Source organism: Marmota monax, unplaced genomic scaffold (genome assembly GCF_021218885.2).
Source record: "Marmota monax isolate L192 unplaced genomic scaffold, Marmota_monax_Labrador192_F-V1.1 WCK01_AAM20220418_F8-fsc00016, whole genome shotgun sequence".
In the NCBI taxonomy this organism is placed as follows: domain Eukaryota; kingdom Metazoa; phylum Chordata; class Mammalia; order Rodentia; family Sciuridae; genus Marmota; species Marmota monax.
Window position 1 is genome coordinate 14,130,275 of NW_026695209.1, and position 27,289 is coordinate 14,157,563.

Sequence of the window (27,289 nt, forward strand, 5' to 3'; positions counted from 1 at the left end):
TGGTTTGCACCTTAGGTCTACCTCTGTGCAAGTATATAATCTTTAACAAGTCATTCTTTCATCCCATCTCCTATCCATTAATTATAAAATTATAAAATAAACTTCAATTTTCTTATCACCAGAGGCTGCAAAGAGAATCAAATGTCTTAGTACAATTGAACTTGCTTTGTAAACTTGAAAAGTGTTACAAAAAATAATTATAGTTTTGCTGGAAAAAACTTAGCAGTCATTGAGGAGTTACAAAATAAGCAGATAATATTGGAACTGTTTAGGTCTTCTTTCAGGAGAAATAGGCTAATGATTTATGGTTATGCAGAGATATTTTCATCCTTCATATATCACACTGACATACATTGAGTTATGACAATTTCAAATTGCATTGGTGACTTGGAAGTAATACATATCCTTTATTTAATAAGGAGATTTAGGCCTTTGAGAGTTTTGCACATATTTTCTAACAAATATTTTTCCAAAAAAAATGTTTACTCAAAAAATCTCTGGTTATGTGATAATGAAAACTCATATATCTTTGAAATGTCTTATGATGACATTTGGCAAGGATCAGTGAGAGTCTTCTCAAATATTAGAAAAATCAAAATAAATGTGTGAGGGCAAATTCTAAAGCATATTTTATTTTCTTGTTAGCAGTTTTCTGAATCTTAAAATAAAAGCTATTATTGATTATTATTAATAGAAATGAAATGTATGCTCTTATTATTCCTTCACATCATTGTATGTCACATTTAACAAAAGGTATTTATCTATTGGCCAGCAATTGTGAAATGTATTTGGTGTAAATTTTGTGTCTCACAGTATTTTATGTTTGAACTATAATTGTTGCATTGTTCAGTCCTAATTATTTCATTTCATTTTAGAATAAACTTATTAGACATTATTAACTAGTAGAATACCTGACAATGGCAGATGCTCATTAAGTTTACCAGGTATAAATAATTAATTCAAATAGTTAAGTAAATGTAAACCTATTGGCAGAGAATTATGTCATTATAGAAAATCTCAGACACAAGGAAGAATATGAACTTCATCTCCACAAATTTTGGAGAATTTCAATCAGGAAAATAAAATGATGATATTGATCATTTTGAAAGATTATCAGGTACACATGAAGAAACCTAGGAGGAGGAAAGACTGGAAACAGAAGGATATTAGAGGGATAGCAAGCATTCTATGAGAGGGCAGAGAAGGTAAGAGTGAGGGAGATTTTATGAGGTAAAGGTCATAATGATAGGATAGGAGAATAAGAAGAGAAAGGAGCCAAGAATGTCTTCAGAAATGCTGTCTTTCCCAGAAAGTAATTGTATTTATAGTCTAGGGTTTCAACAAAATGTATCATTGGAGAAATAAGTCTGTAAGGCATAATAAGAATCTTACAAAATAAAATAGTGTAAGATGAGAAGAGAAAAGGCCAAGGGGAAAATATCAGAAGGTTAAAAGAGGCCTACAAAATAGTGTAGAAGAGATACAGCTTAGGAGGTCATGAGTATGTTGGAGGATCAGGTAGTTTAAGGGGCAAATGTTGCTAGTGGGTCAAAAAAAATCAGTGACAAATTTTTATTGAATAAAAAAGAGATTTTTGGTAGTATTGGTAAAGATAAGCTCTTGAGGTGATGGATATTGAAAAATGGAAACTTGAGTTTTAACAGCTTCAATAGTTTCAGTTATAATAAAGGTCAATAAATAGAAATAAGAATAGAGTGTCACAGTGAAAAATTGAAGGCTTTATATTGTGTTTGACCATACCTAGTTTGAAGTGTCCATTCAACATCCATGGGGTAATATTAAATAGGTACTACAATAACATGTCTAACATTGCTGGGAGATTTAATTATATTTACTTACTCTATTCATTCTTAGTAGCTCTTGCTACCATCTGACATACTGTATATTTACATTGCATTTACCAACAGTCCTATACACAGACACACACACACACACACACACACATACACACACTAGAATGGGAGCTTCATTAAGATAAGGAATTTATTTGACCCTGACATTCTTGGCATTCTATAGTACTTAATGCTGGCATATGCTCCTTTTATCTTTAAAAATGGTCTTGAAATATCTTACTTTTCCCTTTCGCTGTTTATTTTCCATAGTCTCATTAAAATAAGAAACTGAAGAAAGGGGTTAGGTAACCAGGGACTTCCTGGTGAAAATGTCCCATCATTTCTTGTCCTGATGCTTAGAACTGACACCCTCTCTGCCACCTTTATGCAATGATAAGTGACTCAACCAATGAACAAGCATTCCAGGGCATGTGGATATCTTCTCAGCTTCCTGGTGAATTTCTGTCCAATAACATCATGAATCTATTAACCTCTGGAGCTCCACCTCCTGGTTAGCTGTTCTCTATGGAGAGGACTCATTTTCTCCTTTCCTTTCCATCTACCCTCTATGCCTAGGCTGTGAGTATTTTTTGCTAATAATATAATGAATAGGCCAGGAGACAGGCTCACAAAGATATATACCATTCTTTTTCTTAAATCTTCCTTATATTTCCTTGATTTATTTCCTAAATAATTGATGTGCCCTAAATCCTCTACATGTTTCAAAGAACTGAACCTTCTGATATACTCAAGCCAGAGAGTCACATATTTTCTACTTTATATTCTATTGCATCTGTTTCAATGTGAAGGGATCTCAGTGACTTAAACTGTGGGCATGAAATGACAAAGGAGAAACAAGAAAATTAAAAAACAAAAGAACATAGGTTAATATCTTTAAAATATCATTCTAATTTACATATATATTTTCCTATTTTGACAAGAAATTTATATTATTATACTTTAGCAAGACTTTTAGAACAGAGACTTTATTTTTTAAACTAATCTCAGTGGTCCAAGGAACAATACACTGAACACCAGCCATCATGGTATTTCTCTCATTCATATCATCAGGATGGAAGACTAGAAATGGTTTATTTAAGTCCTCGCCTTAGAGTCTCAACAATCTGCAATCTAGATGTAATCCAGCCAGGCCTACAGCTTCATCAGGGACTCAACTGATGAACAGATGTTCCAAGCTGCTTCATGTTGTTGGTGAAATTCACTTCCTTGCAGTTGTAGGACCAAAGTTCCTATTTTCTTGCTGGTTTTCTATTCCTAGAAGCTGCCTGTAATTCCTTCTGGCCCGTTTGTATAGGCCTTTCACAATATTACAACTTATTCCTTCAAAGTCAGCAAGAAAGGCTCTACCTTCACTCTGCCAAAACAGAGACATATATAATGCCTGGTAATCACAGGAGTGACATCTTATCATGCTCACCATATTCTATTATTAGAAACGAGCCACAGGACAGACTCTTAGTGAAAGGAAGCAGATGGCAAAACTGCATAAAAGTAGGCATCAAGGATCATTAGGGCCATACTTAGCTTCTGTCTGCCTCAAAGTGTAAGAACCTGCAATTGTTTCATCTTACTAAATAACAAATGACCCCAAACTAGTGGTAAAAAATAAAAATTTACCATCCCAGAGTCTATGGGTCAGGATTTTGATACATTGTCTCTGCTGTGTTTATATGGCAGAAATAAAGGTGTCCTTGGAGATTTCTATTCATCTGAGGCTCATGGCTCTCTTACAAGCTCACTCAGAGTATTGACATTCCTGTGGTTGTAGAACTGATGCTCCTGTTCTCTTAGTGACTGTTGAGTGGCATCACACCCCCACACTTAGGAGAATCCCTACATTGCCTGCCACTTGTTTTTCCCCACAGCACATTGGTTTTTCTTTTACAGAGAGAAAGAGTATGTCTCTGTCCCTCTGCATTTATCATCTCTTCTGTCATTGACTTTAGACCCAGGATTATAGGGCTTATGTGATTAGGTCCAGCCTACCCTTAAATGCATCACCAACTTGGTTTTCACCATATGTTACCATCTCTGTGTTATATCTCTTCATACCCACAGATTTTTCCCATCCTCAAGGAGAGAACATTATACAAGGTAAAATACTAGAAGTAGATATCTTGGAGGGCCATCTTAGAATTCACAGTGTCTAGGATAAAGCACAAAAACTGAATGTGTCAGAAATTTCCTTTAAATACCTTAGAAATGATTTTTATTAAAATAAACCAATTTTATACCCTAGAAGATTAAGTTTGTTATAAAAAGTATACCCTTTGCCTCTTTCCAGAAGGACCAATTTGCATATTTTTTTTTTGCAAAGTCCTCATTTATTATTCTCCAGCTGGTGCTAACGATACATTTGACAATTACAATACTGGCATGGAGCTGGGTGCAGTGGTGCATGCCCACAATATTAGAGACTTGGGAAGCTGAGGCAGGAGGATCACAAGTTCAAGGGCAGCCTCAGCAACATAGCAAGACCTTTTTTAACATAAAATATATAAAGGACTAGGAATGTAGCTCTGTGGTAGAGAATCCCTGGTTTGAACCCAGTATGGAAATAATACTATCATGGATTTCATTTTAATTTTATCTATAAGAAAAATTTGCCTCAAGGGTCAGTGACAGTGAAGAAGAAAGAATAACTGATAGATTTTGTAAGAGATATGAATCTAGATTTTGTTCATTGCTAAAATGGGAAATTACCTGCCTTTACATTTAAAAATATTAGGATAAATGGAACCAGAATGGAGGAGAAAAGAGCAGTGTATGAAAAGGCCAAGAGTTTATAGTTCTAATTCTGGTGGCATAAGCAAACTGGCCACTTTGGGCAGAATCTTGAGCTCTCTGGGCTTTGGTTTTCTAGTACATGAAACTATATTGATATAAATTCTCATTCAGTTATAAAACTTTATATTTTTGTGGTTCCAAAGTGAAATAACTATACACTCAAGAAGTTTTCAACCAAAGTTTTCATTACAAAACACAATGTTATGAGTAATAAAGCATTTGCTTTTTGATAACTCCTTCTCACATGGCCACTATACTTTAAAATTTTATTTGAGTTGCTAATTGTTACTTTTAGCAAAAGAAATTTGAATTAAATTATAATTTTCCATTTCTGTTTAAATAAATCTAGGTGAAGTAAAGAAATTATAAAACAGCAAAAAATATATAAAATATATGCTTTTCAATATAAAAGGTAGTTTTAAAATATACTTTATAAGCATTTTAATAACTTAATAAAAACACACTTGAAAACTGGAACCCAATAATTCCAGAAGGACTAATTTCAATAAACATGTTTTCTTAAAGATCTCAAAATGTAAACACTAGAATATACCCAAAACTAAAATGAGTATTTCAAAATTAAAGTAAATCATGTGTTAATTGCCCTCCATTTCTGTGATTTTCCTGGGCTGTTGACAAAAGATTTTCTTATTTTATTTGCCAAGTGCTATCCTACAATATAAACTTTTGCTTGAGTTATGTCAACCATTTCTAGTATCAGAGATTTTTAATACCTTAACATGTCACATTCTTTTCTACCTTCTACTTACTTCTTTTTATAAAGAAAGAAATTATTTATCTCTCTTTTTTTTCAGAGCTGAAAAATGAATCTCAATCACTAAGATTAAAGAATCTCAGGACTGATGGCTGTCTTTGCTGTCACAATCTAAAACATTTCTCAATGGGATTTCATGGCATCATTGATCCAATTACAGATCAATGTCTAACACTTGTGGCAGAGTTAGTTTCTAAATTGATAGTCTTCTCTCTGCTTGGCTCAATGGGATGTTAATAGTTCTTAGTTCTGATTTTGAAAAGTCTGTGTTTGATTTCTTGATTTTCATAAAGTCTCTTGTTACCGAGATTTAATGTCAAAGAAAAATACTGATTTTATACAAAGGAAAAATGTTTACATTTTGTAGGAAGAAAGCACACTGCTGATTCAAGATTTTCTTTGGAGTGTGTACAATGTATTCAGAACTATGAGAAATGAGAAAGTCACACTTCTAATCTTTATGTTAAAATTGTCAATGAAAACAGGTTGAATATTTGATTTAAAGACTGCCACCTCAAACTTGAGAATAATTCTAGAACAAGCACTGTAAAGCAGAACTGTCAGATTAAGAGAAGAAAGAGTTGGAGAGGCAATGGCTTTGGAGTCTGTGACCTGGGTATCATGTGGCTTATTCTCAATAGTCTACATCTTGATTTTAGGATTTTTTTTGACATTTTAAGAATCAGTAGGTTAAAATAACAGACAAATTAAGAAAGACTGTATGAAACAAATGCTTTAATTAAGTTGTCAATATTGATAATATATTTGATCTTCAATGAAGATGAATTTTTTAAAAAGTTATGTGCCTAATCAAATTGCACATATGTGGTCTTTATCATAAATAGTAGCACGTGATCTTCCTTATTCAATGCCCAATCGTCCCCTACCCTGTAAATTTGAATAGGCATGCACATGCACTCACACATTCCACATATGAATCCACATCTGTTAACAGGTAACTTGAGTTTGAAAGACTGAATTATCAAAGGGCTTGGAAGTTTCTAAATAACTATCTGCCTTGGGTTGGAAACATGGACTAAATTACATAGTAATTCATAAATGTATTGACTTTTAAGCAACTGCTGGTACATATGACTTAGAGTGATATTCTAACATGTTTTGGTCCATACTTACATTGAAAATTTTCTCAAGAGAATGTATTCATTATAGCCAAACATTGCTTGCTCCTAGAATAAGAATCCAAACTTCTATGATCAGATATTCTCCCCTCTTTTCTTTCTCATCAATAATTCATCAGTTGTGAACTGGAAACTGGGAATAGAACAAAAATAAATGCACACATAAAAGCTTAATCTGGTGGTGCTAAGTGTTATTAGTACTTTTTAATTACAGGATCAATGATTAAAGTGGTTTCAATTTGGGTCTAACAGTTTTTAAATTACCTATGAATTTGATGGAGGTGGTTCCAATGTTTATCATTTTGGATAGTTAAGAATTAGCTACACTGGGCTGGGGCTGTAGATCAGTTGTAGATCAGTGGCAGAGCACTTGCCTAGCAAATGTGAGGTACTGGGTTTGATCTTTAGCACCAATAAAAATAAACAAATACAGGCATTCTGTCCATACACAACTACAAAAAACAAAAACAAAAACAAAACAAACAAACAAAAAGAATCAGCTGCACTGGTCAGGATGAACCTGCCTGGCGTATTAAACACATTATATATAATTTTTTTAGGGTACTGGGGATTGAACTCAGGGACACTTAAACACTGAGCTACATCCCCAGCCCTTTTTATATTTTATTTAGAGACAGGGTCTTGCTAAATTGCTTGGCACCTCTTTAAGTTGCTGAGGATGGCTTTGAACTCTCAATCTGCCTGCCTGAACTGCTGGGATTATAGGCATGTGCCACTGAGCCCAGCTAGATATAAACTATTCATGTACTCACTTCTTTAGCCCATTCACGACTTTATCTATGGTCCATCTGGTTTTTAGGGCAGCATTAAAATTATTTTAAGATTATCCTTCGATTCACATGCATAGGAAATTTATTAGACTTGATCTGCCTTAGCAGGATTGTCTCAAACAAGAAATCTGACATATCATTTTAAAAAGGGTTTAAAGAAAGACAGTCATTATACTTTTTTCATATGTGAATTTTGCTCTCACACAGTCAGTTCCTTAATGTCTCACTATTTCTACATGATTTCAATCCATCTTCCTATGTGTGTTGGCCATAACCATGTACCAAAGATAGCTTTCTTAAAGTGGAGAGAGGATATTCATTGAGGTAACTTGAATTTCTGACCAGATGTCTACCTGTTACTACTAAAATGAAAAAGCACAACAGAAAGAACATAACTGAATGATATATTTCATATTTCAAATATTGTAATAGCATTTTTCATGATTTATTTTTTATAATTGTACATATGTAAGTATAGCTATAATTTACTTTTAGCATCCTGTACTTCTGTTATAATGATTTGGCATTTTCATAACTTAGTTGTAAAATATAAGGCTTCAGAGTTGGAGTGTTTGCATTCATTGGAAGAGGCATCTGCATGTAAGGAGAAAGGCGATAAGGAAGAATGGCATGTTTGAGGCATGTTTTTACACATATGCATGACATCGTGGCTGTCTCAATATTTACATGAGGGTAAAATTCTCTCTGAATGTTGCTGTCAACCTTAGCACTTTACTCCCTTCTTTTGTTTCCTGGAATATTTTCTAGTTGCTAAGCTCACCCGTCAGCAAAGTCTTCCTGAAACTTGATGCATTCCATTTTGTTTCTCTCTGAAATAAACCTGTGATGCTAAAATATCTTAGCACCTGAATCCAAACTTTTAGATGGGAATAATGTATATGCTTTTGTTCATGTAGAGTATGTGACCTTTGTATTTAATATATATATATATATATATATATATATATATACATACACATACACACACGCATAAATATATATATATATATATATATATATATATATATATGTATGTATCTGCACACATATACATGTCAACAAGTTTATCCAATTATATTTTAGTGGCATCCAAAATATCAAATTATCAAAAAATAACTTCAGACTACCATTATTTTTTATTTCCCCATTTATTCTTTCAAGAAACTTCTTGCACTAAATATTAAAGCATGTTACTGTTATTTCATATGTTTCCTTATATTTTCAAATTCCATATTCTTTATGTTTATGTCTTACATCATGAAAGCCTTCAAATTTTCTCTGTCTCAATTTACTCACAATTTCTCTCCCCCAAACAGTACAAATTTTAGAGTATATGCTAGGCGTCCATGGATCTTCTATTCTTCCCCTCCCCAGGCCTCTTGTTATGTGTTAGCATCCACATATCAGAGAGAGCCTTTATCCTTATTTTCTTGGGTTTGGCTTATTTCACTTAGCATGATAGTCTCCAGTTCCATCTGTTTACTAGCAAATGCCATAATTTTATTCTTCTTTCAGGCTGAGTGATATTCCATAATATGCATATAGATAGATAGATAGGACAGCATTTATTTATCCATTCATCTGTTGAAGGGCACCTACCTAGTTTGGTTCTGTAGCTTGTGAATTGAGCTGCTATAAACATTGATGTGGCTCTGTCACTGTAGTATACTGATTTTAAGTCCTTTGGGTATATACCAAGGAGAGGGATAATGGGTCAAATGATGGATCCATTCCAAGTTTTCTGAAGAATCTCCATACTGCTTTCCAGAGTGGTTGCACCAATTTGCAGTGCCACCAGTAATTTATGAGTGTAAATTTCCCCCCACATCCTCAACTTCTGTTTTACTAAGTGACATTAGCTCAGAATAATTCTTATGCAAACTGGTGCATTTTGGGGTGACATATTTTGCTGTGCCATTTTCCTTCACATGCTACAATGTAAGAAGACTTTGAAGACATTATATGAAGGAAAAGAAGTCAGATGCAAAAGGACAAATGCTGTATGATTTCATTTATATAAAATATCCAGAATTGTTGAATCCAAATCCATAAAGACAGACAATAGATTGTCAGTTAAGAGGTATAGAAAATGAGGTGTGACTGCTGAATGGGTAGAGGACTTTTGGGGTGTCTGGAGTAAATATTTTTGAAGTTGGTATGGGTGGTAGCTCCCCATGTTGTAAACAAACTAAATGCCAGTGAAATGAATAATTTAGAATGATTAATATAAATTTTCATGTCAATTTTTTAAAGAGAAAGGGCAGTGTGTTGCCAAATGTGTATTCATGGTCATTTTTGTAAGTAAATATAGATAATTATAATAATAGTTATGGAATCTTTGTAGTATGCCCTTGATTTTTCTTTATTTAATTGTACTTTATATTTGTCTTTGTCTCCCCCATACACACGAGTCCAGTGCCTAAGACACAGAAATAATGTAATAGCCCTCAGTTGCCCTGGGTTATGCTTTATTCATTGGTTAATATCCACTGTAAGTGTTTCAAACTATTTGATGTGCCTGAGTTGTATAATATTGGAGTACTAAGACATGTCCTGCCAGGTCTTAATGCCTCCAAGCAGCCTCACATTCAATAAGTTAAAGTGATTAAAACTTAAATGTTTTTTAACTAAAGTACTAAGTAACTGATTCAGGTTCGATGAAATTATTAATCTGTTTTTTTTTTACTGGAAATCATAAATCTTTCTCCATTCTGGTGTTAGATATTATAGATTTTCTAGATCATTTTAGCTGTAGACCATTTTCTAGTTTACTTGGCTTATATTAGTCTGATCTTTCTTTTTGCATCATCAAACATATGGAAGAAGCATGTGGGCCACTGATTGCGTTATAAAATTCCTTGAAAATTGGGTTCAAATATACATATAATGGGGTTTTATAGCAGATCTCTTTTCTAAAGATGAACACCAATGTTATCAGAATACAAAATACGCAACCCATGTGTGAAGTAAATCGATGCCAGTCTAGGTTTTATTTTTACATCAAGAACTTAAAAAAGGCATGGTCATTACTTATCACAATAATCCACAGTTTTATGTTTACATGAAAGTAGAGTGTTTCATGTGTAATAATATTTTATAATGAATTCAGGTAACCATTACATTATAAAGTCCTTAAAGTCAGCAAGGTAGTATCATAGAATGAAAATGCTTGTAAATTTGCCTTTGGACTCTGCTTTCAGGAAAAAAGTTGCATTACTTTGCACAAAATTCTTTAGCATGCCCCCAGTTTTTCCTTATCTGTAAAAGAGGAATCGTTTCCATATCCAAGATTGTTTCAACAGATAATCTTTGTACAAAATATGTCTGGTTATTGCCCAGCACTTTATTTGCATCTCTGCTTTTCCATCCTTGCCTCACAAATACCACTCTTCATTCTCCACTTTGTGTAGGGTCACATTTTAGGTAAAAGATGAAAAGATGGATCTAAATATAATAGAATGATCATGATTCATCAGTAAATTTAATGTTGTTTCATTAAGGAGCAATTTTTTTTTTTAGAAATTAACAATGTTTCAAAATTTTGTCTGGAAAAAAAATAGTGATTTGTGAATGACTTATATCTGATTTCAGTCCTATGCCTTCTTGAGTCCCTAGATGATTCCATCTAGTCCTGAATGATACCATATTTCTTCTCTTGTTTCCTATAATCTTACATCCAAAGTCTACTTGATTGTCAATGTGGGTATCAAATAGGCCTCTGAATGTTAAACTTGTGCCCACCCTAGAGTTTTACCCTAATATCTCTCAGGTCAGTATATGGCTATAATCATATTATTTCTAAGACCTAAAACTAACACTCTCTCTCTCTCTCTCTCTCTCTCTCTCTCTCTCTCTCTCTCTCTCTCTCTCTCTCTCTCTCTCCCTGTGTGGGTGTGTGTGTGTGTGGTGAGTTGTAATCCTTACCTAATACCTCAGCAAATCTTCTGTATATTCTCCAAAAACTTTGAGAATCTAGCAACCTAGCTACACACCAACCATGCTGATAATATGGCATCCCAATATACCATCATGAAACTATAACAAATTGTGGCTTGTCTTCCAGTTCCACTGTTGCCCCTATATGTCTATTCATCACATGATATTCACAATCAACTTTATACTGAGTCAGGATATGCAATATATTGCTCAAAATTTGGATGGCTTCTAAATATTTTTTAAATAAACAGCAAGTTCTCAATAGACCAAATAGCCTTTTGCTGCTTCTTTATTTACCTTCTCTTTCCTTGGCTCACTGTACTTCCCTCATGGTGGACATAAGGTAATTGTTCTTCAAACACTACCTGACACCTCTCCCCCAGGGTCTTCTCATTGCAAATATTTTGCTCCTTATTTGGAGAGACCTTCTTCCAGATATCCTTGACTATTCTCTCACTTATTTCGTATCTCTGCTTCAATTACCCATATTTTGAAAGAAATTCCTGACAACTTGTCTCTTTAATAGTGGCTAATTTTGTGTGTCAACTTGGCTGGTCTGTAGGACCCAGTTTCTTTTTCAAACACCAGTCTGGATGTTGCCATGAATGTATGTTTTAGAGGTGGTTAACATGGAAATCGCTTGATTTTGAGTAAAGCGTATTCATATTTCCTTCCATAACATAGATGAGCCTAATCTAATCACTTGAAAGTCTAAAGAGAAAAGACATTGGTCTTTTCATAAAAGGAGGAATTACTTTTGAACTCAAGTTTGTACTCTCATCCGTCTCCAGAATTTCTAGCCTGCTGGCCTCGCTTGAAAATTTTACACTTTTATACTTGCTGAGCTCCACAGTCACTTAAGCCAATTCTTTAAAATAAATCTCTCCCTCTTTCTCAAAGACACACACACACACACACACACACACACACACACACACACACACATTCCTATTGGTTCAGTATCTCTGGAGAATCTTGACTTATATACTCTTTATCTCCTTAACTTTCTTTATTTTCTTTATACCTCATCATTCTCTTGTATTTCACATCTCATCATTTATTCTTTTATTGTCTGCCTTTCTAAATTGACAAAAACTTCAAGTAGTAATAATTTTTTTAGTGTTATGCTCACTGTTATAATTCAAACATCTAGAAAATTTTAGCACAAATTTACATATTTATATTCCCAACAAATTTGTCAATGAATGAAAGTAGTTAGCACAGAGTTTTGAACATAGGATAGTTTGAAATTATTTGAAACAGACATTTATTAGCAGACATGATATGTATTTGTTTGGTGATTACCAAGAGCTAAATGTGAAGTGAGACTGGGAAGATATTTTTCCAAGAATACAAAATTTCAGTTGTATAGCAGTAAAAACTTCAATAGGTCTGTTGTAGAACATGGTGACTATAGTAAAGAACAATGTATTGTACTCTTGAAAATCATTCTGAAAATAGCTTTAGTATCCTTGCCTGTAATGGCATGTAATAATTCAAGCCATTCTACAATATGCACATCTTTTAAATGGCATGTAATAATTCAGGCCATTCTACAATATGCACATCTTTTAAAACATAAGGTTGTTTATTATAGATATATACAATTTCATTGGCCAACTGAAAATTATTAATTAAAAATAAAGTTTGCATGCCGGGGGCAGTGGCGCACACCTGTAATCCCAGCAACTCAGGAGGCTGAGGCAGGGGGATTGCAAGTTCAAAGTCAGCCTCAGCAATTTAGTGAGGCACTAAGAAACTCAGTGATACCCTTTCTCTAATAAAATACAAAATAGGGCTAGGGATGTGGCTCAGTGGTCTAGGGCCCTTGAGTTCAATCCCCAGGTCCCATCCCCCCCAAAATAATGTTTGATTAAAAGTTTTTGGAAACATGCATTTCAAACTCAATATATATTTCCCTGCCTTCCAGATGATAATATATTCAGAAAATACAGGAAGTTTGTATCATTTCCATGTATGGGTTTATATACACCCCATTCACTTATCAGTTCGCCTTTCTGCCTCTTAAAGTTCTTTCTAAGATACATCATACTTCACCATCACCTAGAACTCCAAAACTAAGTATTTCCCTAGAAAGATGCCATCATCATCACTGATCTTATTCAAGGGCTGAAGTTTAGAAAATCACACAAGCCTTTGCTACTTTTCTCCTTAGTTTCTCCCCAACATAAGATTTTGTGTGGGTAATGCCCCTTACTGAAAATTAGAGCTAAACGTGATATAGTCAAAGGAAACTCAAATATAAATTCTAAGTGTGATTGTTTCTACATTCGGAAAAAAAAAATGAGTAAAAAAAAAATAAGAAATATACTTCAACAGGAATCCCCTTATTTACACCTTCAGTCCTAACCAGTGCCAGACCACCCTTCTAGCTCCTCATTAGGCACAGAATATGATTCATTTCTACTCAAAGAATACATGCCTCATCTCTCATTATTGCAAGTCTCAAATCCTAAGTTATGAGCTCTAAAAGATCATCATGGAGTATCATCAGCTATATCCTTGGCCTGCTTAGTCCATCTGTATTGAGATCTTTTCACTGGTATGAAAGGCATGGGCATCTTACTTATTCTTTCTCCAGCCATTTTCTTAAGAAAAACAAGGAGGTCAATTGCAAATGGAAGATGTCAGAGTTAGCTAATGTGAATGCACACATGCATATACAGCACCCTTTTCAAAGTGAATACATATGGAGTATATTAATGAAGAGAAATGGTTTCCTAAAATCAACATTGTCTCCAAAATTCCCCTTTCAGATCCATGACAGATAGACTCTTACATGGCTTTTTAGACTGAATTTTTCTTTATTTACGTGTTTTCCAAACCAGATGAGGTATGTATTGATATGTAAATAAATGGGACCAATTAGGAGGCCTTATCAAAGAACACAGACCACCCCCATGGATTGACCACACTTATCTTCTTAAAGATCTGGTGAAAGATTTTAAACTAGAAGTGTTTGTTGGTTTATTTTGTCCTTTCATCCAGGAATAAAAATCAAATACCCAAATATAGGGAAAATACTTTTAAAACTAGAGGGAAACAGTAAAAATTGTTAATTTTAAAGGAAAATATAGAAGATATTATATAACTACACAAGGGCAGCTATGAGATGAGTCCTGAAGTGCCTAATTATCCTAGGGCCAACAGGGTATGACTTTGTCAAACAATGTCAGCACAAAAGTTCCTGCTAGCCACAAAGTGGAAAGTCCTCTGCACCAGGGAGATGGGAACCATATCAGTTCTGTTCTGCACAAAGGCAGTCATTTTGGTTTTGTGTGAGAGTGACAGCTGTGGAAAGCTCTGTGCATCATTCAAAAATCTATGAGATAAAAAGCAATTTTTATTTTATTAAAGTCAGTTCAGGAAGATAACATTGGGAGTTGGATATCTTTGCATGGTGATTGTGTGGTTCAAAATTTTCTGAGATCCTACTCCTTAATTATGAAGAAGAAGAGGATAAAAGCAGTATGTTTTTTTTTTTAATAAAATGATAGCCATGCAGGATAGCTTTCCTCAAAAGAAATGTGACTTTTTTTTAGAGGCTGTGAATCATCCAGACATATCCTTTACACAGCAGCTTCCAGGTGGATTTATAATCCCAGCAGGTCAGGCTGGGCACTGTAGAGAGGACTGAAAAGCAGAAAATCAGAGTTTAAGAAGCTAGTATTGCACCTATCATTATGTTTTTCACTCCATTATTATGTATTGTAATGGTCTTTTATTTTAAATTAGATTTTATTAATTTGAAGGTCAACTTTCTTTTGCACAAGGACACATGAATTATTTATCTTAAAATTCTTTCAGTGTTTGGGAGGAATTGTTAACTTGGCATTAAACTTTCAAGAAAAAATACTGCTGTTCATGTACCTCAAAAAGATTCTGCTACAAATAATAATTTGCCCAAATATTCCAATTTGAGGACTGATAGATTTCAGCACCTCCTGCTGTAGAGAGTAAACGAGATGTAAAGAATGAAAGTCAGAAAGGACTGTAGTTAAAAGAAATTTACAAATGTCCTGCTAAATTTCTTCCAAGTGCTAATCATTCATTTTTTCTTCCACTCATCAGGAACTATTAAATGTCCAGGGTCTTCCAGGTACATGTGCCCCACATACATAATAGATGACAAAATAACCCCAAATCTATTACTGTGACAGTCTCTTTTCATTTTGATTCAAGTCACCCCATTAAACAGTGACAGAGCCAGAATTTGAATCCAATTCTGTCTAGAATTCAGAGACTGTGTATTGCTCTTCTTCCTAAAGAATTGGAACATTTTATCATAAATGTTCAAATATCTGAATTCAGTATAGGACTAGAGTTTTTTGTAGTATTTTATATTAACAAAACACAGAGAAGTAATATAGAAATAAGTATGCTCAAGTGTTTGAGTGGCTATGTCTATCAACTTTATCCACAGAGTTTTTACACTATAACTTGTAAAAAAAAAGATAGAAATGCCTGAGTAATCTATGGTGTTTGACTCATTGTGGCTTTAAAAAGGACACTATTATTTTTATAGCTTTTGGAAGAGACTCAAAAGAAACTTAGACACTGTAGAATTAATTTCTAGATTAAATTTTTAAAATGACTCATTTGCCACCAAGAACACTTTTAAAACATACTCTCATGACCTTCAGTGTGATTCAGAATAGATATTGAACATTTACAGTAATAAATATAAGGTTTATAAGAGCATATATTATACAATGATAATTTAAAATGCTCATGACATCAATTATATTTTGTCATGCTGAACTATACAATACATCAGGCTTTGTCAAGACAATGTAGAGAGACAGCCCAGAATCATGAAGGTGGAAGTAAAGATGATTTTCTTCTGCCTTAATAGCTTTAATTGCAGGATACAATAGAATACAGCTGCTCCTCTCTTCAAAGTTTCATTTCATCATCTGTCTAAAAGCTGTCACACCATGCATGCCACTTGACTGTTATGTCACCCAATCCTGTTCCACCTGAACAAATTTGTGGCAATATGTGCTGAATTCTCATTTTTTTTTTCTTTTCTGGTAAGTATACATTCACTGAGCACTACTGAATTTAGGAATAATTGAAACTATTTGGTATAAGCTGACTTACCATGATAACATAAGTTCTCCACCTGAGTAAATAACATCTGAAGTTAAGAATTGACAGTTTACTTAGAAATAGAAGGGGTATGCTTTATATCTTTAAGAAATATTCTGATGGCTTGAATAAGATAGCAGATTTAAGTCTAAAGCAAAGCAAACATTTATTTAAAGGTATGTAAGATTCTAAACAACAAAAACATCTAAATAAAGCAAATCAAATCCTCACATATGGCAAACTTCAAAGTAAAATTTAAGTGTTTTATTGCAATATATTCTATAAATACACCATTCAAAATTTTAGCTTTCATAAAACTACTATCTGATCCAGTCATCTCAGTTTATTCTCAGGAAACAAAATCTGTGTGTTGAACTACCTACAGTCCTTAGTTCATTGCAGCATTTTTAAAATAACCAATACGTAGATTCAACTTAAGTGTTCATCAGAAATTAATGGATAAAGAAAATGTGGCATGTATATGTATGGAATACTAGTCACCCTTTGAAAAAAGGGAATCCTCTCATGTGTGAGAACATGGATGAACCTAGAAGACATGCAGAAAGACAAATATTGGATGAACTTACATGTGGAATCTAAAAAAATCTGAAGATTATAGAAACAGAGGGTAAAGTAATGTTGGGGTGGGGTGAGAATGGGGAGATTTTTGTCAAAGGACCGACCCCAAATTTCACTTAGGAAGAATAAGTTCAAGATATCTAATTTTATAAATTTAGCTTTCAAACAATTAACATCTAGTAAGAATTAAATTTTTAAAAAAGGCGGATTCTGTCTTTTTTTTTTGTATTTGGATGCATCATTAGTGTAGATAATGAAAGTTAACCTCAAATTTACTATTTCTTGTATAAAATGAATGATTATGATTATGATTTGTCCTGATATGTAAATATAATGGTTTTCATCTCACCTTTCCTCTGTACCCACTACACCGGTAAATGGATGATTTAAAGTATGAATAGAATAATATATAATGAAAATATGCATGACATAAACATTTGTTTTACAATGTTCTGCCCCTAAGAACACATCTTAGGTATCTGAAGAAGACTGTATTTTACAATATTTACAATGTTTATTATACAGTTATTCACTTGTTTATTATAGAGTTATTCACTATACTGCTTCTTGGCAGAAAAAAAATATCTGTGACTTGATGAAAGACATACTAAGAATGTTTTTAGAAGGTGAGATATAGGAAATGATGCAGGTAGCCATGACCATCACCTAATGACTCTGAAGAACCAGGAGACCCCATCAGATTTATCCACTGTAAGTAAGTGACAGTTCTAATAGATTGAAATTTGGCTGGTAAATTTATCACCACTTGTGATTATTTCCTTCACTAAACATTTATCAGAAAGCTAAGAAAATATTAATTAATTAATTAAGTTTGAGAACTGTTTGGGAAATTTGAGTCTGCTACCAACATGGAGCTATTGATGGCCATCTTTATCCTTTAGTACCAGTAAATCTAGTGTTTCACATCATTGATTTGGAGAATTGAAAATCACATGCATTTAGTATATTTGCAGTTGACACTAAGCTTTATCTCTGTATGTATGTATTGGGAAGTGGGACAAATACTGATTGGAATGTAAAGAAAGAGGTAGTTGGAAATAAGAATCAGATTTAAGAAAAGAGATAAAAGAGGTTAGAATTATGTTTAATAAATGTAGTGAATAATCCTTTTCTAGATTATGACTGACTTCCTTAAATAAAATGATATTTAAATCAATTAATAAAAAGAATACAACTAGCAATTTGGTCTTTTGACAAAATGCAACACAGACGAATTAGATTTTTCTGGAAGAATCAGACAAAAATCATCTGATGTTTCCTGAGAGAGGAGCTCTGGCTTCCATCACCACAGGAACCACCAGCAGCTAAATATAGTTCAGAGTTTTTCATTACAGAAGTTTCTGAACATCATGGTCTAAAATATTATCAGTATATGCTGTGGGTTCTGTGGCCTCCAAAATGGTATAACTAAACACTAACATCAGTACCGGTGAAAGTGACTTTATTTGGAAATAGAATTTTTACACATGTAAGATAATGTCATAAGGGAGTAGGGTTGTTACAACATAACTGGTGTCCTTGTAAGAAGAGGAGAAGGAGCACAGACACAGAAATGAGGAGAACATATGGATGACAGAGGCAAAAAACTATAGTTTTGCATCTACAAATTACAGAAATCTGAGGATTGTCCACAACCACTCAAAGCTATGAAGAGACAGGAAAGAAATCTCCCAGAGCCTCCATAATGACTACCACCTTGATTTCATACTTCCAGCCTCTAGAAATGTAGGAGAACACATTCCTATTTTTTTCTCACCTTCTTTATGGCTTTTTGTTATGTATCCCTAGGGACCTAATACAATATTGCATCCATAAAAAGAAAGACCTAAAAAAGTTGTTTTTTGTCTAGTGGCTGTAAATGAATATTTACATTTTATGTGTTTTTGTAGATTTGTAGGTGAACTCTGAGAGCTGTAAGTCACAGAAACAGAAATTCCATTTTGAGAAGCACTACTATGGAAATGGCAATAGACTAGATAGATACCAACTCACCCAAACGTGAGCACATCCATTCTTCACAGATATCATTGTCATCTTGCTAATGTGTAGGTCGGCCAGTGCATCTGCATGATCCAATAGCCCTTGGTGACATCCTTTGGCTTATAAAGAGTTACTCTCTTCTTTAGTCAGGCATATATGCCTCTTCCCTATTTGACCTCTTTATTTATTTAAAAATATATATATATATATATACACAATAGAAATTTATTTCTCATAATTCTGGAGACTGCGAAGTTGAAAATCAAGGTGTCAATAGGATCAGGTCTCTATGAGCCGTTTTCTGCTTCCAAGATGGCACCTTGACCTCTTGCTGATGTTCTTCTCTCATATTATACTGTGCCCAAGTGGCACTAATGTCCCCGCTATGCTAGATTATACAGCATTCTTCAGAATATCATATTTTTTTGTGGCCCCTGGATCTTCATTTTCACAATGTCCCCTGTTGTCTAGTAATCAAACTCAAGCCCAGTCATGAAGGACTAACTCAAATGTGGCATTTCTTCATGAACCTTTTCTCAATCATCCTCACTTTTTTTGTTGTCCTCCCATTCCCATTATACTCTGTACTTTTTTTAGAGCATTTAATAAGGTATTCTTGATTTATAGTCATTTCATTCATATCTATTAACCTGATAAAATATGACATTATTTTAATAAATCACTGTTATAATACACTGACTGCCTAAAAACTGTTAGATGTGAAAAGATATTTGTTCCCCAGAAGGCTTTATGGTGTAAAGCATCTGGCTTCTTTACAGAGGTGTGATTAGTGAATAAATCAATTAGGAATTGATGAAACTCAATGTGCTGTTTTTTAAAAATATATATAAAAATAATAATTGTTTAACTTTTAAAAATCTTAATAAATTCCTAATAAAAGTTAGCATATTAAAGCTTATTAACTTTTAAAAAATAAAATATGAACTTTAAATTAGAGTCTGGTGTCAGAGAGACATCAATAATTAAATAATTTAGATAGACAAATATCAATTTAGATTTATTTCTTTAGTCTAAATCTTGGGTAAAATGTTTATATGACTTATACTGATTAACACAATAACAAAATAATTACAAATCAACATAAATCAAGATTATATTCATAAAATTTTAATAAAATAGATTTAAGTATTTATATCAGAAGAGAGCATTGTTTCATGAGAATAAAATCCTGGTTCAAGTATCACGAATCTAATAAGTTTTACATTTCTGAAAATTCTAAATACAAAAAAAATTATTTAGTTTATAAAATTAGATTCAATTTTATTAATTTTAAAGAATATCTTAATCCTTACTGTTTTATTTAATTAGTAAATGTGAACACATATTAAAAAATCTTTACTTAAAATGTAAACATATCATTTGGGTTTCAAAAAAGAAACAGATTCTTGAAGACAGAAAATGTTAAATTGAATAGTTGCAAAAACTTAAAGGTTATGTTTAATATATCTCAGGAGCTACTTTAAATGTTTTACATATGTTAATTTATGTTATCCTTACAATAACCCTATGATACAGTTACTAATTTTGCCCATATTTTACAAAAGGAGAAAGTGTTATGTATATAGTATTTTAGTCTGTTTTTTGTTGCTCTAACAAAATACCAGAGGATGGGTAATTATAAAGAGGTTTATTTGTTCATGATTATGTTGCTTGGGTTGTTCAAACTCCATAATCTACTAAATCTTCATGCTGGTATCTTGGTGAGTGTTCCTGGCTATATAACAACACAGTGGAAGAATGGAAAGGGAACTGGTTATAGGCCAGTTCTCTCATAATATACTGTGGGCCACAAAAAAAAACATTCTAAAGAATACTGAATAATCTAGCATAGCAGGGACATTAGTGCCACTTGGGCACAATATAATATGAGAGAAGAACATCAATTTATAGTAACCTCCTCTCTCTAAAACTAACTGGGGTTCTATAAGATTTACAGTAATCTCTTGCCAGGGCAGTGTTCCCAGTGACTTAATTACCACCCACTATCCCACCTCTTTAAGGTCCCACAAACTATTAACATTGTCACACTGGAGACCAAACTTCCAGAATATGAATATTTACAGGACAAATTCAAACCATGTGCAAATCTTAGTACTTAGTATATTCTACCACACCATTCATATACCTGGTAAATGAAGGAAACACAGTTATATCTGGGTCTAGAATCCACTCTCTTTACTGTTCCTCTGTAGAATTCTCTCAGGTCTAGGAAGCCAGCTCTCTAATCTCTATCCTCCATAGGAATTCAAAGTGATGAGAATATAAGTTTCAAATCTTCAAGAGCACCCAGCACTCCAAAACAATGTACAAGTGTTGTATAGTAGATGCTCCTTGAGTAGACTTCTTCTGAGTGAATTGAATTTTGTTTTATTTTCTTGAAGTAAAGGATGACATCTAAAATAGAAACCATATCATTATGTAGACATAGTGGAGGTTCATGATTTCCACACATTTTCAAGTACTATAATGAATTTCATTTTTTCAGCAAAATATTTAAACATGAATACAGCTTGACATTGTTAATTTTCAATTCTCTTTATACATCTTACACCTATTCCTAAAATGTTTACTTTTAATATTCTTGTAATTGTTCTAATATGACAATAAAGTATGTTAGAACTAGGTTCAAATCCAAATCCACTGTTAACTATTTATGCAACCATTGGCAACATTTTTAATTGAGGCTTTCTCATTTGTGAAATAGAAAATTGTGTATCTGTTTTGGTGTGGATTTTGTGGGAAGATATTAAAATCAAAATACAATCCTTGAAACAATTTGGAACATCTAAATAAATTATTTTTTTCTCTCCTCTATTCCACATGCTAGTGGCAATGGACATTTTTCTTTTATTAGTGAAAAATCATTAAGAAATTTATTTTGAGAAATATGGACAGGGGTGATATATGCCTAACTATACCTTAACATATATTTTTTTTTAAATTGTCATTAATCTCTTTTAGTGATGATATAGTTATCCTGGGGTATCTGAATTAAATACATTTTTCTATGCAATATTGAAGAAATGAATTTATCTACTTAAATTCTTGATGATATTTTAACATTCCTTCAAATATTTTGGAAAGTTCAAAACATTCTGGCAATTCCATAGAAGCCAAAATCTCTCAGTAACTTCTTACAAAATGTACTGTTGGTATGAACCCTCTCTATAAATTCCTTTTAACATACAGCTCTGGATTTATAATGTAGCAAGTAAGAGGGACATTTTTAACCTCAGTCTTGTTGGTTCTATCTGTGTCTTTACCCACAGGGCCACCCACTCTCTTCTATACTGGGAATACAAGGGTTCATGCATCTGAATAACCTTCAGTTTCTGAATTGGGTTTAGATTCTTTAAGATTTTATTTTCTTGTCTCTAATGAGATTAATATCAAAAAACACCCATGTTATCCTGAGGAAGAAAGTTACCTGTGTACAAATAGAGATAGGGTTTCCTCGAAAAGAAAAAAAAAAAAAAGAGTGGGTTCGGACTGAGGTGCTGCTGTCTTCTTAGGGCTTCTTCTGCTAGAACAGCTTGTAGTGATGGAGAGCTACTTACCCTGAGGAAGGAGATTCCATCACACCCATTCTGTTTATGAATTTACAGAGAAATTCCATCCAGCCTTGATAGAGTCCAGCCAAGGAAAAAGAGAGAGAGGTAGAGATTCAATAGATGCCAGATATGGTTCTGGCTGCTCTCCAGGAGGGCAGCATAACCTTGCATGATAACTGCTTGTGGGTCACAAATAAACACTAATATGCAGCCCTGGATTGTCCAGCAAGGGTAAACCCTTGGCCAAACTTTCACTGAGAAAGAGAGCTCATCCTTCTGCAATGGCAGATGGCAGCACATTTGTGTATCACCTGAAGGAAGAATTCAAAACAATGGTTGAAGAGTAGAATAAGAAACATTCAGCCCATCATTATAGAGAAATCTTTTTCTGACGTTGCTGCTGTCCAGCAACAAAATATACACTTCAAAAACTTTTGAGTACCTTATCACAAGAATTATTCCAGCAAAGCCTAGAATACTTGAATAGTTTTGTCTGAATTGCAGAATTTATTTTAGGAAGTACGTATCCAATGCCTAAAATCTGCTAACCCCTGTTCTAAGTGCTAGGATCACAGCCACCAACAAAGCAAAATACTGTCATCAAGAATATTATACTCCAGTGGGATAAAGAAAAATCAGTGAACACAGAAATATGAAACATTATTTACGTTAGGTATCAGTGCGATAAGGAAAGCACCTGGTAAAGGAGTTGAGCAGATTGGTAGTACCACTTTAGAACATATGATCAGGGGAAGGTCTCCAAAAATTTGAGCAGTAGGCAGGGGTGCCTCTTGAATCCTTGCAAATCATCATAAGAGCTATGAATTTTATTCAAAGAGAAATTGAAAGCATACAGTAGAGGTAGGCCCCAAGGTTTTAACTCCTCTTTGAACTCTGTACAATTCTCTACTGTTTTCAGTCCTCAAACTTAGCATTACTCAAAAGTCAGAAATAAATATTCAATTTATGGGTATTTAAAATGAGAAAATTAGAAAAAATAAATGTAGAACAAGTCTCTGAATATAATTCATATGTTATGGAGTAAATGGCTTCAAAGCTTGCGCTGGCATTCAAAATATAAAAAAAAATAGAAAGTAGAAAGATTAGTCTAATAAACTCATATATACCCTATTAAGCTTAGAAAATTAACTGTGTTAATCTTACCAAATCTTTAATCCTACTCAATTAATGGTAAAAAAATCTGCAAAAGTTTATCATATCACCTTTGATAATTTCAGAATGCAAGAACTTCTGAAGCATAACCATACTATCATTATCAATTCCACAAACATTAACAATTTTCCTTACTGTTATCAAATTATCAGTGTCCAAATGTCTCATAAATACTTTGCGCTATATATTTATACTAAAATAATTAGTTTACAACAGATTTTACTCATTGCAGTTTCTGGTCACTAAGTGTCTTTTAATCTACCTGTGAATTTTCCCACTTTTTAAAATATTAATGTACTTGTTAATAAATTTTGCTATTTTTCCTGTTATTCCCCTGCAGTCTAGATTTTTATTTTGATTCCCATACTGCTTAACATATTATACCTTGTTTTGTTGTTTTAATTGGTTAAACATCACAGTAGAACACATTCTGACACATCATATACAAATGCAGCATAACTTCTCATTTTTCTGGTTGTATAGGATGTAGAATTGCACTGGTTGCATAGTCTATATGCACATATGGTATTAATATCTGATTCATTCTACTATTCTTCCTACCACCATATCCCTCTCCCCTCCATTCACGCCTCTCTGCCTATTGCAAAGTACTTCTATTCTTCCCTAGTTCTCTTGCCATTGTGAATTAGCAAACTCATATTAGAGAAAACATTTGGCCTTTGTTTTTTGGGTATTGACTTATAAGGTTTAGCATGATATTTTCCAGTTCCATCCATTTACTGGCACATGCCATAATTTCATTCTTCTTTAAGGCTGAGTAATATCCCATTATGTATCTATACTACATTTTCTTTACCCATTCATTGGTTGGAGAGCATCTAGGTTGGTTCCATAGTTTAGCTATTGTGAGTTGAGCTGCTATAAACATTGATATGGCTGTGTCACTGTAGAATGCTGATTTTAAATCCCACAGTACTTAACCTGTTATTCTGTTTCCTGCATTTTGTAGAACTGAGAGTTACTTCAGAAGTTTCAAAAGTTTTAGATCAGTATGTTCCTCTGTTTTAGTGGCATTCATTCATGGTTAAGTGTCGCGACCCCTTGCCCGCAAGGAAGACGCAACTCAGGAATCTTCTTTCAACAGTTTATTCAGGCCCTTGATATTTCTTCTTCTCTCTCTCGGATGCCCCTCCCAGCCTTAATAAAGCATCCCAAGCCCCAATGCAAAGCTGCCGCGTGGAGCTTTCTCACAGGGTGATGTACAGGGTGGTGAAAAATCATGTGCCAACTCTCCCAGATAAGGAGTTGTTTGTCACAGACCACAGCGGAGCCAGCGTCATCTTGTAATGGCGACCATAATCTGCAGAAACGGCAGAAGCGGCTCACCACAGTTCCCCCTTTTCTGTTTTCTTAAAACAATACAGGCGAGAGTAGAGGTCCTATCCCACTGTGCAGAAGTGGCTGCATAGTATGACTTAGTCCTAAGGAGGCGCCTTCCCCACATCTGAAGCCATATCAGCCGACGCCTTTTTTCGTGGGGCGGGGCGTGGACGCGTCTAACCCGCATGCAATAGGACATGCTCTCCTTGAGGTCCACGTCAAGGATCACTCAAGTGCAGTGTCTTGCCTCGCATCCTGTATCGTGACGATGGTGGATGAAGGGGGATAGCTGAGGCTGAACTGTGGCTGTTTATAATGACAAACAAGTTGACAGCACCCTGAAAGAAAGGCACGAACTTCAAGAGGATAGAAAAGCACTAGTGTGGAAACCCATCTGCGTGCAATGGCAGTAAGACCGGCAGAGTGCAAGGGCTTTCCAACACTAAGAGAATAACAAGGAAAGTCATGTCGATCCCAGTGCAATGTTATAATAACTTGGGGTGTAACGACCATGACAAAGGTTTACTGCTTAAGATGCGCAAGCCAGACTTGAGGTGAGTTGCCATTTTCTAAAGCTGCAAGAGCTTGTATGATCATAGCCTTTTCTTGTGCATGGCGAGTTTTAAGGCGACAGAGAAGCCACAAACAAAGTACAACACTGAAGCAACACATTGCACCAAAAATGCCCACTCCCACCCATTCCTTAAAAAAGGAAAAGGCAGAGGATAGCCAACTGGTGAATTGACCCAAAGTCACTGGTTCGACACGGGTGCTATTCAGAACAGCAATCTGAGTTAGTTGAGACTGGATCAAGTTTTCTGCTTCCATGGACCAGGTTCCGGATAAATATTCCCCGATGATGCGGGAGGCATTTCTGGAATCATAAAATCTGACAGAGGTTATACATAAATGTGCACGTTGATCAATACAACCCAAATGTACTAGATCAGACAATTCCTCAACTTGAGCTTGAAGCAGATCTATCCTTTGATTAGCAGCTAGAATCCCAGATAAAATGTGTTGATTAATTCTACTTTGAGATTCAAGTATGGTGGATGTTTGTTGAATAACCTGATTAATAGTGGCAGCAGTTTGTACTTGGCTGGCCATGGCTACTCCAGCTGTAATTGCTGCAGCAGCAGACACTGCCACAGCTGTCACTATAGCTGCCGTAATTCCAAAATCTCTACGGGCTCTAATCAGTTCAACAATAGGAAAAGACTCTGGATCTGCAGTAACCGGGATCGGGACAAAGGTTGGAATTTTCATAATCACTGCCGTAGGCCAGGATCCATTCCAACACTCAGACAAGTAACAGGTAGTATTAGAACAATTAAGCATCCCCTGTAATGTAACATTAGCCAAAAGAAACAGGAACGGAGATTGGAGACGGACTGCTGCGGAGGGTAATGTAGCATTAGATAATTGTGAATTATTTGCAGAAATTTTAAGCCTCCTACCTCGCTCCGAGTCTTGGGTACTGCCAGAAACATTAAACAGCGAACTTTGGACTCCTAATATTTCCCTGGGGAAACACAAGCGCGGACTAGACTAGCCCAATCTGAGGGAGTCATGCAAAATCTAGTAAGTCCCTCCACCTGAGTGAGAGTGAAAGCGGCATCTATGCCATAAGTGCGGACAGATTCTGCCAAGGTTTTAATTATCTTAAAGTCTAAAGGCTCATGATATCTTCCCCTGTTATTGTCCTGAAATACAGGGTATGCAAGTCCCATATCTATATTAACTGTCCTCCAAACTTGTGCATGAAAAGATCTCCTGGAACCTTGGCTCCCCCCCACATATGGAGGTGGGGCAATCGGCACCATATCTTCTTCTAGATATTCTACCTCCTCCTCCTCAGAGTTTTGTTGACCGATGTTAACTCCCTTCCCCTTCTTACAGTAGGCCTGCATGCCCTGTGTCTCCTTTTTCTTCTTTTTCATTTTTATCTTATGTAGTTGTTGTAACAATATATCAAGGTCCTCAGAACTCTCTGAGTCGCTTGTGTTCTCAGGCGTTTTTAATTCGGTCAAGTCTGGGTAGAGCCTTCTCCTATTTTTATCTTCAGGCTCTTTTGCCTTCTCACTACTGTTACTTTTAATACTCTCTGCCACTTCACTACATGATCCTTCAGATTTTTCCTCATGCAGTTGCTCAAGAATAGCTTGACCCTCACTCACAGCTTCCTGGCATTTACCATCTGTTATAC